General features: G+C 42.5%; 2 protein-coding genes across 3 annotated transcripts in view; one reads left to right on the top strand and one right to left on the bottom strand.

Annotated features, from left to right (window-relative positions):
- The window catches only part of LCP1 (lymphocyte cytosolic protein 1), a 101,865-nt gene that overhangs the window by 31,959 nt on the left and 52,328 nt on the right, over positions 1-17,578 (top strand). The window contains exon 2 of one of the 2 annotated variants that reach the window (XM_056109766.1): positions 6,622-6,708. The exons of the other annotated variant lie outside the window; for it this stretch is intronic. The gene's annotated coding sequence lies outside the window, so the exon portion shown is untranslated. The remainder of the gene's footprint in view (positions 1-6,621; positions 6,709-17,578) is intronic. 2 annotated transcript variants of the gene reach the window in all.
- LRRC63 (leucine rich repeat containing 63) overlaps positions 1-17,578 on the bottom strand; it is a 109,989-nt gene that overhangs the window by 88,734 nt on the left and 3,677 nt on the right. The window lies entirely within an intron of this gene.

The following is a 17,578-nucleotide window of genomic DNA, read 5'->3' as shown; positions in this document are numbered from 1 at the left end:
AAGCTCTGAACACAGTCAAGTGTGAATCCCCCCTCCCCCCACACACAAAATAAAGACAATTATTTTTAATCTTGAAGAAAATAATAATAACACTTGATTTATAGGTTATTGTGACCAATAAAGAAATATGTGACAGGTCTGTTTCAGAGCTTGCTATGTGTCAGGCACTGGTCTATATTCTCTAATATTTGTTCACTTAAATACTTACACCAACACAATAAAATAGTCTGTTCTATACCTCTGAGGGGGAAAGTCTGGAAAATGAAACTGTCTTGTTAAGTCACTGCTTGTGCAGCAGACAAGCTGGGGTTTGACTGCAGACAACCAGCTGCCACCTTTATCCCAATCACTACCCTGATCTCTCTGCACGCTTCCCACACCTGGTGTCTGGAAGGATGACCTGCATCCCACAGGTGCTCTACTTTCCTCTGCCATGGTTCTGAGTAGCCCTGCCTTTTCTGTCTGTGTCCGTGACAACAGTGAACATTCTTCAGAGGGCCTGGGCTCACTTTCATAGTTTTCATTCCTTAACCATTAAAAGCCATACAGGTTATCAATAGAATACAGCAGAATTGGTTATTTTTCTCCTTTAAACAAATCCCACAAGGATTTGCTCCTTTGCTCCCTTGTGCAAAGGAGAAGTTGGTGGAATGTAAGAGATTAAAGATGTTAGAAAGACTTAAAATCTAGGATGCACTTTTCTTTTTTCTTTCTTTTTTTTTTTTTTTTGGCATTTTTGGCTATACCCAGCTATGCTCAGGGATTACTCCTGGCCCAACACTCAGGAATTACTCCTGGTGGTGCTCGGGGGAACATGTGGGGTGCCAGGGATTGAGTCTGGGTTGGTTATATGCAAGGCCAACGCCCTCCACACTCCTGCCCCAAGATCTAGGAAAAAGTGAGATATTTCAGGAAATTAAAAAATTAGTGTCAGGAAATTAAAAAAATTTTTTTAGATTAAAAAAAATTAGTGTCTTGGGAGATAATGCACCTGTCAGAGACATATGTTTTTAATATCCTGGGACTGAAATTTGAGCTCTGGCACCACAGAACCTGGTGAGCACTGCTGAGTGTGGTCCTGGAAGCCCCTTATAGCACCACTGGGCTGGCCCTAATGATCCCAAATATCCATAGCCCTGGTGGTTCCTGCTACCTCAAGTCTGATTATTTATGCATCTTTGGGTTTGAGCATTGACCCTCATGGTCTGGTTAGCTGAGTATCCCTGGAAGTGATCCCCAGACCTCTTGAATACTGCTTGGAAGACCCAACTAAAAAAAAAAAAGATTAAAATGAGGATCTGTTGACCTTAAAAGGATAGAGAAAAACCTCATCCATTAAGATTAAAAAGACAGGCTAGAGCAGTTGTAACTGGGTAAGCCTCTTGCCTTACATGCAGCTGTCCCAGGTTCCATCCCCAGCACTGGAGTCCCTTCAGGAGTGATCACTGAGCACAGCTGGGTGTGGGTCCAACTTTTCTCCCAAAAATTTTAAAAAAAACTCACAAAAGGAAGATGGTAAAGGTGACTTGAGTGAAGAGGGTAAATAAGGACATGGATGCTTCACAGATTGGATTATCTCAATCAAAATGATCCGGTCTCTTGGATGCAAGGAGTCTAGAAAGAATCTCAGGAAAAGGAGATAATTTGGAATAATTGTCTAATTCTTGGAGTCTGTGATATCTTTAATATTAAGATGAGTAATTTGATGCATTCAGAAAAGAGCTCATATATGGGTTAAAATGCCTTACTCTCAGGATTTCATAAAAGTGATTTAATATTAAAGCACTTCTGAGAAGCAATTTGAAGGCAAATGACTTATGTTTATAGTTTCCAGAAGTTGTGTTTCCATAGGCAAACTTCACAATCCAGCCTACTGCTCCATGTGCCAGAAAATCAAATGTTGTCATACCAGCTTTTGTAAGAAGAGAAAGACTTTCTCTTGCCACCTGGAGTACAGGGAAGGTAGGAGCAATGCCCAGGTCGATCCACCTCGCTTTTCCTTTGTTCTAGAGAGTATTGATACTGGTAGAAGGAAGGACTGGGTAAGCTTTACCTGTTTCTTGAAAAACTGGATGTAGGTCCTGGAGTAAACAGAATGGAGCCTTAAGGTCATCATCAGGACATGTGACCTGGAGGATGAGGAGTTTTCTGTGCATTTCTTCCATGTAAATGGTCTTAAACTCTGCTGTTTGCCCTGGAGGCACATGGCTAGTGAAGACCAAAGGGACGTATATGATAGTTTCTGCTTGTTGTTCTTTTGCAAATTCATCTCTCTCCTTTTCTTCCCTTGCTGTTAGGAGGATGGGGCTCCACAGGGTCAGTTACCATGTGGTGCCTGGTATTGCACTCAAGGACATGAGAGTGCCAGAGTGGTCTCTCCCAAACCACAACCACAGCCCCTGCACAATATTTTGTTTTAACATATCCGTCGCCTCAGCAAAGCAATTCCTGGGAAAGGGCTATTAACTTTTTGCCCAATCCCATTTACCAAGGTCTCCTTGTTCTACTTGAGCCAGGTCAGGTAGTTTTGTGCCCTCGGGTCCAAGATTTTATTTGCATGAGAGACACAGCTGATGTGCTCTAAGAGATTGGGCTGTGGAACTTTGAAGCAGCCATGGGGGAGGATTGACCAGGGGAGAGGGGTGTGGGTATAGGAAAGCAAAACCTAGATCCTTGTGATGTGGGTGAGGCAGGTAGCAGGGGAGGCATGTGGTCATCAGGAGGGGGAATAGGAGAGGCCACGAGGGTGCCAGCCAGCAGGGGTACTTGGCCTATAGAGGAAATAACAATAATAGAAGGACCCGAAGATGGTGTTATGCCTGTTATCACAATGTACAAGTCATTCTAAGCATGGAGAGATAAAATCCTCCTCTCTGAGCAAGTCTTGGTTTAAGACCAAAATGCCCACCTTCCGACAGACTCATGCCAGGAGAGGCAGATAAAGAGATGCGGGGCACTGGTGGTGGTGGTAGGTGGCTCCTGTGGGCTTGATGCGGTGCCAGAGAAGAGGACGTCTCTAAGTGGGTGGCTGCACAGCTCAGTGGCTTTTATCTTCTGCAATATAGACTTTGTCTGGAATCCTAAGTCCTTTTAACTGCGAGACCTCATTCGGCAGGTTTCCATCCAAACACGTCACCCCTGCTCACATCTGCCCCTGCCTCATCATTACCCTGCCTTTACCTCCCCTTTCTGGCAGCTCTCATGTAACTACATACTTGATCTTTCCCCTACAAAAGACTGCACTGCTTGAGAACAGTGAATACGTCTTCAACATTTTGTGGGTGTGTAGTGCTGGGGATCGAACTTAAGGCCTAATTTATGGGAATTAGGGATGATGCTTGCCTACTAAGCCATCATACCTTTAAAAAAAACAAACTTTATTTTGATTAAAGGAGGATCCCAAGATCTTAGAGTTTGGGGACCCTCCTAGTGATACTTGGTCAACCAGAGGTAGTTTGGTGCTAGGATCCAAGGTCACGTTTCTCAAGAACGCCCCTGTGGAGTCTGGGTCAAGAAGTTGCCAGACCACCATCTGAAGAGTAGATAGACCAAGCAGTTTGGTTTAACACTGGGCCTCTCAGGCAGCACTTTCTAGGGGAGAAACCGAAGGAGCGAAGAAAGTATCCAGCAACTATCCAAGTCCAGCAAGACAGTTCAAAGGCTTGGAACATTTTCTTGTCTGTGTGAGGCCCTGAGTTCAATCCCCAGCACCACCCAACTCCCCTGAACAGTGCCCAGGGTATCTCTAGTGCCCTCTAGTATCATTGGGATGGCCCCGGTGGCCACCAGCCCTGCTGGCTACGAGCAACCCTACATTGCCAGGCATTGAATGGTCCAACCCTGTTAGCCAAGTATCACTGGAAGGAGCTCCCTGGCCTTTTTTTTTTTTTTTGATATCATGAAAATGTATGAGTTTATTTATTTATTTTTTATCTTTTTTTTATTAGTGAAACACCATGAGGTACAGTTATAGACTTATAAATTTTTGTGCTTGGGTTTCAGTTATACAATGATCAAGTACCCATCCCTCCACCAGTGCCCATCCTCCCCAACCACGGGTCCTAGCATCCCTCCCACCCCCCATCCCCCCCCCCCGTCCCACCCTGCCACTGTAGCAGGGCATTCCCCCTTGTTCTCTCTCTATTCTTTTGGGTACTGTGTTTTGCACGAGAGACATTGAGTGGCAATCATGTTTGGTCTATAGACTACTTTTAGCATGTCTCTCCCACCCTGGGAGGGTCTTCACAGCACCCTTTATTTGGTGCTCTCTTCTCTATCTGAGCTTCCTTTTCACCTAGCACATGTGGCTGGCCTTCAAGTCATGGAGCAAAATTCCTGGTACTAATCTCAGCCATTCCTGTTGCTTTATGTTACCCAGATGAATGCAATCTTTCTGTGTCTATCCCGCTCTTTCTGACTCATTTCGCTTAACATGATACTTTCCATGTAGTACCACTTGTATGTAAATTTCATAACTTCACCTTTTCTAACGGCTACATAGTACTCCATTGTGTAAATGTACCAAAGTTTCTTTAACCAGTCATCTGTTCTCGGGCACTCAGGTTTTTTCCAGATTCTGGCTATTCTAAAGAGTGCTGCAATGAACAAACAATTGCAGATGTCACTTCGACTATACATTTTTGCCTCTCTGGGATATATTCCCAGGAGTGCTATAGCTGGGTCAAATGGGAGATCAAATTCTAATTTTTTGAGAATCGTCCATACTGTTTTCCAAAAGGGTTGGACCAGCCTGCATTCCCACCAGCAGTGAAGGAGGGTCCCTTTCTTGCCACATCCGCGCCAGCACCTGTTGCTTTTGTAGATGTGGGCCAGTCTTTGTGGTGTGAAATGATATCTCATTGTTGTTTTGATCTGCATCTCTCTGATGATTAGTGATGTAGAGCATTTTCTCATGTGCCTTTTTGCCATTCGGATTTCTTCTTTGCGAAAGTTTCTGTTCATTTCCTTGCCCCATTTTTTGATGGGATTGGGTGATTTCCTCTTGTGTAGTTTAACCAGTACCTTGTATATCCTTGATATCAACCCCTTGTCGGATGTGTATTTGGTGAATATTCTTTCCTATTCTGTAGGCTGTCTTTGTATTTTGGTCACTGTTTCTTTTGAGGTGCAGAAGCTTCTTAGTTTAAGATAGTCCCATTTGTCTATCTCTGTTTTCACTTGCTCGGCCAGTGGCGTGACATCTTTGAAGATACCATTAACTTCAATATCATGGAGAGTTTTGCCAACTTTGTCTTCAATAAACGTTATGGATTCCGGTCTGATGTTGAGGTCATAAATCCATTTCGATCTTACTTTTGTGCATGGCGTTAGGCAGAGATCTGAGCCCACTTTTTTGCATGTAGCCGTCCAGTTTTGCCAGCACAATTTATTAAAGAGGCTTTCCCTGCTCCATTTCACTTTCTTGCCCCCTTATCGAAGATTAGAGCACAGCACAGGAGGTACAAAATTTAAAAAATTTTAAAGGAAGGGAAAGGGAAAGAGAGGGAGGGTTAGGGGTGAGGAGAGCATCTCCCGTGCCAGTCTGAGCACTGCTACCCGCTGGTAGGGATCTGGGGCCCTAGGAAAATACAGAAGTGAAGGGAGTAGCAAGAATTTTAGCTCACAGTCAGGAAGACCAGGAGTCCAGACCTATGTCCTCTTAATAGCAGGCCAGCTGCTGGGCTCACTCTGTTCCCAATGATTTGGGGAACAGTGTGCTCAATGTGCAGCCTAAACTTTCTAGAGTGCTGCACAGCCTCCCCAGGGACTGTGAGCACTTGAGCACTTACAGGGGTGGGAATTTGCTCTCACCCTCCACATCTGGGCTTTAGGCATAGAATAAAGGTGTTGATCTTTGTTTTGTTTGCCAGGTCTGTAAAGTCTGCATTCCAAAATAAAATCTGGTGTGTGGGAGGGAACTGATCTACCCCTTTAACACTCACAACTGCCTGTGTCATCTCCAAGTGCTCTTTATAGAAAACGTCTAAATAATTGAAATCTTGAATTGGGTTAACAAGATCCTGAGACATAGCGTTCTATAAATAAAAGAATAAGTAAATAATATAGTGACCTTCCTCTTCAGGCCCTCCGCACCCTTAGAGGAGATCACTTTGTTTGGTTTGCTCTGAGAAGAGCATTGTTAGGGGACTTTTAGGAGAGGTTTGGTTTCGGCTGGGGCGGAGCTTTCCCAAGGAAATTCTGCTTGTTTGCTCCAGGTGTTCTGCCGCCTTTTCCTGGGCTCTCACTGAAAATGGAATAATTTGTTTGTCTTTATGGTAAGTATTTAGGCACCGGGCTTTACTTTTTGCCATGGGAACCAGAGAAAGGCGTACAGGCAACTAGCTGGCCGACCTGTTCTTCCTCTCTGCGATCAGACAGGTTTCAGTGTCCTGGTGCTAGGGCCAGCAAGTACAGAAAGGGAAGGAGAGAGAAGTAATGTGTGTGAAGAGGAAGTGGTAAGGGACTTCTGAATTTCAGTGTGACCTGTTTCGTCAGGTGATTTCTGCCGGGGAGGGGACATGAAAAAAAAAAGTTAAGTAAAATGTCCTTATAAAGACAAAATCTATTTCTTCCCTGGCTGGTGATTTGTCACTCTAGTCACTTCCTGCCTTGTGACCACAGCCTGGGGTTGACACACTTGTTCTGCAGATCAGAACGAAGGGGTTTCTGGAGTCACACCACTGCCACTGAAGACAGCTTTTCTGCAAGGTAAAACCTTTTTTTTAAAAAGTCTTTCTGATCATTTCTACATGTTTTCGACACTGCTTGTGGGGCAGGACTGTTTCTGTGGACCATGGTTGCGGCCTTGTGGGGTCCTCGTGGAGCACATCTCACCAAACCTGGGACCCGGATTGCCCTGTGTGACTGATAGAGACTCACCCAACTTGAGTGAGCATCCCAGGGCGGGTCCCTCAGCCCGTTGGGGTTTGTTCTTCTCTAAGATCCACAATGAGCCCAATGCCCCACCCCCACGGAACCAGGGTTCACCCCACCTTGACACCAGACCTTGTCTCGATTTATTTCTATCACTTTATTTCAGGAGGCTATTTACTGTGATTTTATCTACTTTTAAATGTTTTCAGGAAAGTGCCTATTGATCATTTAAGTTGTTCTCCCCATTGGTCTAATGGGATCAGTTTAATTTTAGCTCCCGTGGTTTTGTTTTTTTCTAAAACACTTCTCTGAGGGGCTCTAGTGGCTGTGTTGGCCTTGTGAGTCATGTGGCGCTGAGTTGACTCTGGGTATTGGAGTGATTTTGGCGCCAAGGGTTTTTAATGGATGTGCTGAGAACCGCAGGGACTTAGATGCTGCCTCTTCTCCGTAATTTCTCTAACAATAAAAGTGACTTGTGTTGTTGGTTAATGGTCCTGTTGCTGTACAATAGTCTGAACAATTTGTTAGGTGTTTGACCATATGGATGCCTATTATTAGGGATGAAATTTCTACTTTACTCATTCCTATCAGGTGGTGATTTTTATTTCAGAAACTTTAGTTGAATCAGGCTTTGGACCTTGTTGTATCAGGTGTATTTGTGATTATCATTGAGCATACTGAAAACCTCTGAGCAGTGGTAAACCGTCAAGCCATTTGGACTGGAAATGGATTATTTTGTTAGCTAAAAGAGAATACCAGTTTGGGGACAGGGCTTGTGCTGGGGATAGAAGCCAGGACCTCCACACACCTGACATAGGTTCTAGTTTGAGCCAGACCTCATCTCTGCACCACCAAATTCTTCTTAACCAAGGATAGCAACTCTTTCTCAAGTTGTTCCCCAGGGCAAGTTAAAAAAAAATAAAGGAATCATTAAATAAAGGCAGCTTATTTACTCAGGACGTCTTGATATTACACTAGCACGCGACAGGGACAAATGGAGACGTTACTGGTGCCCGCTCTAGCAAATCGACGATTAACGGGAAGTCAAGTGATCAAGTGATCTTGATTTTACTTTTATATATAATTGGTTTCAATTATATATAAGTTACTGGTTTCTATTTAATGAAAAAACATCTGCACAGGCACATTTGAATGGCGTTACCTATAAAGGTGAATTTCTGGGAGTTGATTATTTTATGCATCATCTAAATAGCTTGTAACTAGCGAAAAATGTGGGCTTAAGGAGGAGAAATAACTATAAGTTTTTTTAAAAATGCTCCTGGTCTAAGTAAAAATATTAATGAGGATAAAATAAATCAGGATATGAATGACCTATGTTATTTTTCTTACATTTGAACAGGAATAAAAAAAACAGGAGAAAATTAAATTAAAGTAGAAAATATGTCTTAGGTGAAATCGAGTTTCAGTTGTCAAAGCATCAATCTGATATGTTATAAACTATCTATTCCCCTTTATCCTAGCTGCCCAGTCTCACCAGGGAAAAATAGTCTGGACTTCACTCTATCAACCAGCATAACTGAAAGCAATAGAGCTGTCCTGGGGGGCGGGGGGTGGGGCTTTCATCAGCATTCCTAGAGGTGCTTTTCTATATCACTTTAAGATGTGATCACCTTTATAAATTATACTTCGAAACAATCAGGACTTTGGGAAATAACTTTAGTGTTTTGACTTCACATTTAAGTCTTCCTTTGAATCCTGGGTTGAAGTGGAAGGCCAACAAGTCAGGTCTCATTCAAATGTATCTCTTTAAACTGGAGAGGACAGGAAACAAAATCATAGCATTTAATATGTGTCAGTATTTATTAGGGGCAGCCTCTCCTCATGAGTTGCAGCATTGAGTCATTGAATACTCTCCATTGCTTTAGAGTTTAGGAGTGGTCTTAGATTACTGAGAGAACTGGCCCATGGTCATAGGGTAGCTGGTCATGGGTGGAGCCAGGATTTCCAGTCCATGCCAACATAGTATTCCGGATATAGATAATTAAAGACTTACATTTCTAAAATTGACTTGAAGAGATCTTGGTACTCACAATTTTAAGAGGGACAGAGACAGAAGAAAGAAATCTGCAGTAAACTCAGAAGCTCTGTGTGTGTGTGTGTGTGTGTGTGTGTGTGTGTGTGTGTGTGTGTGTGTTGCCTGGGGTGGATCTCAGTACCCGGCACATGCAAGATCCACTGAGCCACATCTCCAGTCTAATATTTAACTTCAATTTTTTAAACCAGTAACAGACATAATTGTGAGATTTATGTAATAAAAGAATGCAGAACTATTTTCATCTAAATTTTTTAATAGAAGCAACATCAGTTTGTAATATTATGTTGGTTTTAGGTATTCATCATTGTAAATCATCATCCATGTACACTATATTATGTTTGCCATCAAATGACATTTCTTCTTTCAGTTTATGTATAATTTCACTAAAGAATTGTGTTCCTTCACAAAGATGTCTCAACCATATCCCAGCCTTATCTCTCATCATTTCCTTTACTCTAGCTGTTCCCTCTCACCCCACAAACATTTGGGGCACAAATGACCACAAGCCACTAGAAAGTTCCATGCCGTTTCACTTCTTTTCGCTCCAATTGTTTCTCTAATTGCTTTCTTCTTTATTTGTGAAGTGCCCGCCCACTTTTTAAACCCTACTACAGGAAATACCTTCTTTTGGTCCCTGCCCCACACGGCCACATGTCTGCAAAGTAGGTGCTCACCCTCTGAGCCACATCCGGGGCCCTAAAATATCCCTTGAGAGTTTGTGAAAAGTCAAAAATGGTAGTGGCATTGGACTTTATGACTAGTAGCATAGTTTACAGCAAAGCATTGCTTTCATTAACCCGTCTTTCAATGAGCACTTTTGCCATTGCTTCTCAATCTTTTTCAGACCATGTCCTCCTTCTGACTTGTTTCCTTCCTGTGATTCCCCCACTCCACACTCTACCAGTTGGCCTCTTACTCTTATACGATGGTCCCCTCTCCATTTTTGAGATTTTCACATGTGCCCCCTTTGCTTGCACAGGAGGGCCATTTGGCTTCAGTTGAGAAACGCATTGCTCTTTCCCAACTCAACAGAACTATGAAATGAAATAATTGATTCCATCAGCATATTCGACAAGAATAATCAGAATCTGTGTCCATGAACATTAAACTAATCACTGTCCACCAACTCCAAGAGTTTCTAATGTCCCTGCTTGTCAGATGTCAGTGCCCTTCTTAAATGCAAGTGTTCATGTTTGATTATGAAGTTCTAAGACCTCCTGGCGAGATGCTGGTCATCTTGGGGCACCTCCCTGCAGCTGCTATACCCACTGTGTTTCCATGGCTGGCATTTCTCTGTTGCTTCCCTCAGTTGTCTCCTGATTCAACTTCCTTCTAAGCTAGACTGTTCCTGTTGTTTTGGTGTCAATTTCAGTTATTACATCAGTCTTCCTAATGATTTCCTAATCTTCTATCTGGTAAGATACTGCATGCAGTTATGGAGGGAGTGAGGAGTTATGGTGTGTGGAACAGGAGTTTCAATGTATCACTTTAATATTATAGCTGTATTAATATACTGTTCACTTTAAATAGGGCATCTTGGGGCTGGAGCGATAGCACAGTGGGTAGGGCGTTTGCCTTGCACGTGGCCGACCCGGGTTCGATTCCCAGCATCCCATATGGTCCCCTGAGCACTGCCAGGAGTGACTGCTGAGTTCAGAGCCAGGAGTAACCCTTGTGCATCATCAGGTGTGACCCAAAAAAGAAAATAAATAAATAGGGCATCTTCTAAAATGTTTTAACCAAATGGAAATGCTAATTTTTCCCAATAAAACCATGAGGTAATTATTATCATAAACTTTATACTTGAAGGCAAGCTAATATATTCACCTATTTTGTTTAATTTTCTATAATTGAATAAGTTTCTTATTAACTTCCCAATTCCAGAAGGCTTTCTGAAATAAGTAGCCAGCAGTCTATGGTTCCTATTTTGATTTAAGTCTGAGAGTTTAGCCCCCAATATTAAGGTATTCTAAATAAATACAACTGTTTTATAATTACTGACATTAAATAGACTCTTATCTATGATCACCATCAGTATTAACTCAACCCTTTTACATATTGGATTAAGTATTTGGTTTCTAAGCAAAGTATAAGCTTTATTCCCACAACATGAACACTAGCTTCAAAAGCTTTGACAAGTTCTTAATCTTAAAAAGAATACTTTCAGTCAGATGACATTCACATTCTCTAATTATTGTGAGCAATAGACTCAAATAAATTCAATCACTTAGTACTCATACCTAAGCACACATATTTATAGTTATATGGTAATGCCTAAGTATCAGGTCATCAACACTGTGGAAAAAAATGAAAGGTAGTTTCAAGTAAAACAATTTAAGGTGTTTAATTTTAAGAGGTTAAAAGTGATCTATTTAGTTAAAATAAATTTTGGTCAACTCCAGAGCCGCAGCTGCATCAGCCCAGTTGAGAAATTTCTCAAATATGGTCAGTTGTTTCTGGCGGAAGGAAAAGCTAAGATGTTAAATTGAGGAACTAGCAAAGCCACAGCTCTGTGGTTGCAGCATTGATTCTTGCTTTAATTCTGCATCAGTTAGATGTACTGTAGACAGAGTCTCTCTCTCTCTCTCATTCTCTCTCTCTCTCTCTCTCTCTCTCACACACACACACACACACACACACACTGAGCAAGCAAAACTGGAAAAGAGAATTATGTTCCCAATAAGCAGAAAGGTCAAAGCCAAGATCTTAAATATCAGTAGGCAAATTAATGATGCATGTGAATTGCAATCTCTATGTGACTTCCTCCCCACACCATTTTTTTTTCTCCTGAGTTACTAGGGATCAAACCTAGGTCCTCCACTTGCCAGTCCTGGATCACATCCCTATTTTGGCTTAATAGTTTCAAGAGGGAAACGAATGCTTGAAATAATCATTTTACATTTAAATAATGCTCTACATTTTTATTCCTCCATCTAATAATTATCGCCAAAACTTATCTAAATTGTTTGTTCAAATGTTTGAAGGAAAGAAAAACTTACACAAGGGCTGGGATATGGCTCAAAGGCTGGAGTACATGCTTTGATCCCCAGAAACACATGCCCCCAGCACTTCCAGAGCACTTCCAGTCATGACACCCCCTCAACAATTCTTATATGAAGGTTTTTGTATAACATTTTCACCTTCTTCCTCTTTGCCACCCCACAGGCAACATTTAGAATGAGCATTGCATCTTTGTTAGCCTCAAGTGGAACATTTGTTGACACACATGGTATCATTGGTATCATTGGCTCACCTTACCTTCACCTGGAGAAACAACAGTGAAATACTTGTGCCTAATGTAACAGGAGCAAAGTTAAAAGTGAGGAAAATCAATGAGTGTGCAGTTTTGTATTGTTTAGCCCCTTTCCTCCTGTCCTGTCCTCCCGTTGTTCATCGATTTGCTCGAGCAGGCCCAGTAACATTGTGAGTCTTGTTACTGTGTCTGGCATATCGAATACGTCACGGGGAGCTTGCCAGGCTTTGCTGTGCGAGCGAAATACTCTTGGTAGCTTGCCGGGCTCTCTGAGAGGGGTGGAGGAATCGAACTCGGGTCGGCCATGTTGGCTGCATGCAAGGCTAACGCCCTACCCGCTGTGCACAGCATTAGGGCGTTTGCCTTGTGTGCAGCAAGGTTCGGCCAAGCCGGGTTCAATTCCTCCGCCCCTTTCCTCCTAATAACATAAAATAAAATTTCTGTCACTTACATTGCCTTATAAACATTTTAAAAGTTTTCTTCTAGTCCAAGGATGTAGCACAACAATAAAGTCATGTCTTGCTTGCAGGAGAACTGGATTCTATTCTTGGCAAAACACAAAAACATTTCCCTTTGGAAAGATGGAATAATATGGTAACCTCTGAGGACATGTTCAGATTTCTCCTTCCTTTATTGTCTTTCAAGTTGTGAATATTTTTCTTTGATTCTCTAACATTTTATGTGCTTGCGTTTACATTGCTTTACTTTAGTTGTTTTATATAAGTTTTTTTAAGATTGAATCACAGTGAGATACATGGTTACAAAGTTGTTCATAATTAGGTTTCAGTCATGTAATATTTTCGGGTTCAATTCCCCCGCCTCTCTTGGAGAGCCCAGCAAGGTACCGAGAGTATCTCGCCTGTACGGCAAAGCCTGGCAAGCTATCCGTGACGTTTTCGATATGCCGAACACAGTAATAACAAGTCTCACAATGGAAACATTACTGGGCTCGCTCGAGCAAATCGTCCTGTCATGTTCAGGACTGACTTATGGCTCTGTGCTCAGGGAGCACTCCTGGCAGTGGTCAGGGAACCATAAGCTACACTCTGTTCTAGAAATCAAACACAGTTCAGTCACAGGAAAGGCAAGTGCTTTATCCCCTGTACTATCTCTCACCCCCCTTTGATTTATCTTTAGGTTCATGTTTTTGTATGAGTGAATTTGTCCTTTTTCTTTTTATCTCTAAGAGATTCTAAAACAATATACCAAGGTGCTGATCGAAAATGAGGTCACATTATTAATAAAAGAAATTTCCATTGTCATTGTAAATATATACACATATCTGCTGCACGTTGATTCAGTGTTTTTTCCAGCTCAGACTATAATAGATAAAGTGCCTTGCAGACCAGGGAGTGAGGGCACATACAGAATTAGTACAGGCAGAACTAGTCCACAGTCAGTACATCTCAGTAGAGTGCCATAGTCAACTGCCTTTTTCATATATAACAAAGCTCTTTTCTTTTCATGCTTTATGTTGAGTGTGTCAAGGCATTTCTTAAAATGACTTGATATTTTCTCATTCTAACCACACTTCCTCAACTGTTAAAAGGTACTTTCCAGTTAAGACTAAGCCCAGAGCCCCTTGACCACTCACTCAGCCTGAGATCAGCCAATATTCAGGTTCTTTTTGACTTTTTACTGGTAATACACCGGTTCTGTCATACCCTTGAAACCTTGACTTCAAAGACTCCGAGTGAGAAATGTGCTGCAAGAGTCAAAGCAAGTCAAAGCAAGCCATGCTGAGAACATCTGAAGATAAAGCACAGGTGTAAGATCTAGGTTTTTCCCCTTTCTTCAGGACATACATATTATCAAGTATGTGGAACTTAGAGAGAACTGTACAAAATATTCCATACATTTTATAGTGGAAGTTGATTTTTTTCCCCAAGATAATTTTGTGAATACTTTAGTTTTTTCTTGTTCGTTTTTAGTTTGTTCTTGTTCTTCTTTTTTTCTCTTTATGTTTCCTTCCCTCATTCCCTCCTTCCCTCCTTCCCTCCTTCTCTCCTTCCTTCCTTCCTTCCTTCCTTCCTTCCTTCCTTCCTTCCTTCCTTCCTTCCTTCCCTCCAGGCTTAGTCATTTCATCTCTATGGAGTGAGTACTGTGACTGCATTACTAACAAATCCCTTTTACATATGAAGACCCTAAAACTCATGGAAATTTGGTAGCATGTACAAAAAGTATAGCAATGATTAGGTAAGAAATCAAGCATCTTTTCCCCATCATATGTTGCTTCCTAATTCTTTGTGTACTATTCTGCCCGCATGGCAAAGTCTGGCAAGCTACCCATCATGTGGTCTATGTGATCCATGTGTTCTATATGCCAGAAACAGTAACAAGTCTCACAACGGAGACGTTACTGGTGCCCGCTTAAGCAAATCGATGAACAACAGGAGAACAGTTCTACAGTTCTACATATGTATGTGTGCCTATGTGGTCTAATATTTTGGTGAGTAGTGGAAGTACTTGGCACAGTTTGGGGTGATTGCAGGTGGTACTTGGGAGACCATGCAGTGCTGAGAATCAAACCTGAGGTTTCCACAAACTCCAGTGTTCTGCACCATCTTCACAGTCACAAAAGCCAAATGAGAAGGGGCTGGGATCCTTGGGGGAGGGAGGTAGGTACATTGGTGTTGGGTGTAGTGTTGGAATTATATCCATGAGAAACCATTATTAAAGTACTATAAATCAAATAAAATAAATTAAAAAATAAAAAGTTGCCATCCTTGCAACACACAGAAGAAACTCCTCTTCTCTCTTCACTCACGCTAGCTGTAAAGTTCCTTTCACAGGTTGCAGCTCAAGCTTTTTACAAGAGTCTTCCTGTTGTTTAATTCAGCATTCATTGACCACTGGTGCCAGGCTACAGCCGTAGAAAGACTAAGAACCGCCTTGGTATAGCTGCTGGTCTGCAGACGTCAAAAGGCTTGAAGAACAAGGGTTGAAATGTCAGATGACTTGTGCTTCTCCTTAGTTAGTTAGACCCAACTAAGCCTGTTAGGGACTTACTTCTCTATTTGGAGTAGTCACTTACTCACTTTGAGACTTTGTGGGATGATTTCACATTGTAACCACCTCCCTTTCCTAACTTGAACACAACCAGTTCTCTTCTCATTTGGCAGGGCTCTCTCTCCTGGACGGGAAGCGGTGATTCAAGGAGGAAGCTACATTCACAACAACTCTCTGAGTTGACTTCTGGGCTGAATAGGGTTTTTTTGTGGAAAGAGAAGTGGCAGCTGTATTACCTGAAGTCAGCACCACTCCCTGACTTCAGGATGACCAGGAGAGCTTTGCTCACTGATGTGTTCCTTGTGGAAAGGAACCTCCCCCCCCCCCCCCAACCTCCCCAGTCTCTCTCTCTCTAGAACTGTCTCCCCTGTTTAACTCCCCTCACGCCACACACACACACACACACACACACACACACACACACACACACACCCCTCTCCTGCTTACCTAACTTTGCAGGATATTTTCATTAGATGTGGTTTTGGTGGTCAATGTGCTTTCTCCAGCCTTCCAGGCTGGAGAAATGGCCCCTTCTCTCTGTGCCCATTATGCCCTGAGGACAATACCTTTAAAGAATTTTGTGTAGTACAGTTGTTAAAAAGACAGAACCAGTTTTCTTTGTGGGACTGTGCATCTCCCATGAACAAACAAGTCATTTTTCATCCTTATCTCTTCACACAAGAGCTCAAGGTCAGTGCTCTCTCAGGTGGCAGTGGATGTCAGGTATCCAGGCTACCCTTTTGTCACCAGGAACAGTGAACAACAGGAAAGAGGAGCCTGACCCAATCTGGTGGTGTTCCTGTTCCTAAACCTTCCCTCAGAATATTAAAGAACTTGGGGCTGGAGAGATAGTTCAGTGAGTAGCATGCTTGCCTTGCATTCAGCCAACCTAGGTTTGATCCCTAGGACCACGTAGGGTTTGCCAGGACCACCAGGAGTAATTCCTGAACACAGAGCCAGGAACAAGCCCAGTACACCACCGGGTGTGGTACACAAACAAACAAAAAGATGTTAAGTAACTGAAGAGACATTTCCAACTTCTCAGTTTGACCTGGGAAGAGCTGCAGTCTTGAGTGAAAATGTCCAGAAGAGCGTGTGTGTTTGCAGGAACATGAGGTCAGAGATGAAGGGCTCTGATGAGAACAAAGAAACTTGAGATACAGGCATGACAGCGCCAGTGGCCAAAGAAAGGTTTGTCCTTGTGCATTCCTGCTGGCTGACGGCAAAGAATCTATGTAGTAATGGGTGCTCAGCTCATGGTAGTACAACCAGTACAACCCTGGACTGGTCGTTTAAACTTTAGCTCCCTTCTGTATCAGGAGCAACTGTCAGCTCCATGGGGCTGTGGCAAGCATGAAACATGACCAGGCATTTAGGGCATTGAGCTCTGGGAGGGCACTCTGTCAACATTAACTGCTATTCTCCTTTTGTCCTTTTGCTCTATGGAAGAGCAGGGATCAATCATCCTACAGCAATGATGCAAAGGCTATTCTTTAAGCAATCACTGTGGAAATCCAGGCCAAATGTTCCTTCCTCTAAGGGGCCTTGTTTGTCTTTCCAGGGGAAAGTGAATTTCCTCTTCCTCTGGATCTAATAAGTCTACCTATGTCTCAGAGACAAAGTGTCTCTGCTTGGCCTCAAAGACCATCTTCTCTCTTTGTCACCAGCAACGGATTCTGCACCATACACAACATAGCTTACTTTGGCAGATGTGTTTTTGAAAAAAGAAAATATATGGATCACTACTTGAACTTACTTAATAACACACATCTAACAACCAGGCAGGTAAATTTTATAGTCTACCTAGATAAATACAAATTATATGGAGGTGAAATCCATCACCCATTCCAAAAGACTTCCCATGTCCTTCTTGATACTCTTTGACGCCACCCTCTCCCACTTTATTGTTACTGCTGTTATTGGTGAAGTAAGATAGTTTTTGTTGAATGAAACTTGCTTAGAAAAATGTGAGGGGGGAGAAAGAGGAAGATTGTGTCCAAGAGAGAAAGTAGGCTTCTTCAGGGCGGAATAAAGCAAAGAAATATATGGACAAACAAACAAGATACATATTCAAGAAAGAACTCAGACTTGAAGAGCAAGCCTTTATTTTATGTTAGGCACCGTGATTTACAATACTATTACTCGTTGGGTTTTATGTATAAAACGTTCCAGCACCATCCTCCAGAGGGCCAGCTGCCCTCCACCAGTGCCTTAGGTGTTTCCCCCATCCCCCATCCTATCCTCCCTACTATTCTTTGATAAACTTCCTACTAAAGACCATGCCCATGCTCAACTCCGGTTGCCTTTGGGTTTTTGTTATTCCCCTACTGTTTCTTTATATCCTGCATTTGAGAGAGATCGTTCCGCCTGCCCCCTTCTTCTGACTC

Source organism: Sorex fumeus, unplaced genomic scaffold, assembly GCF_029834395.1.
Source record: "Sorex fumeus unplaced genomic scaffold, SorFum_2.1 ptg000008l, whole genome shotgun sequence".
In the NCBI taxonomy this organism is placed as follows: Eukaryota; Metazoa; Chordata; class Mammalia; order Eulipotyphla; family Soricidae; genus Sorex; species Sorex fumeus.
The sequence above is the reverse complement of the archived record's forward strand: the minus strand, read 5'-3'. Positions and strand labels throughout refer to the sequence as shown.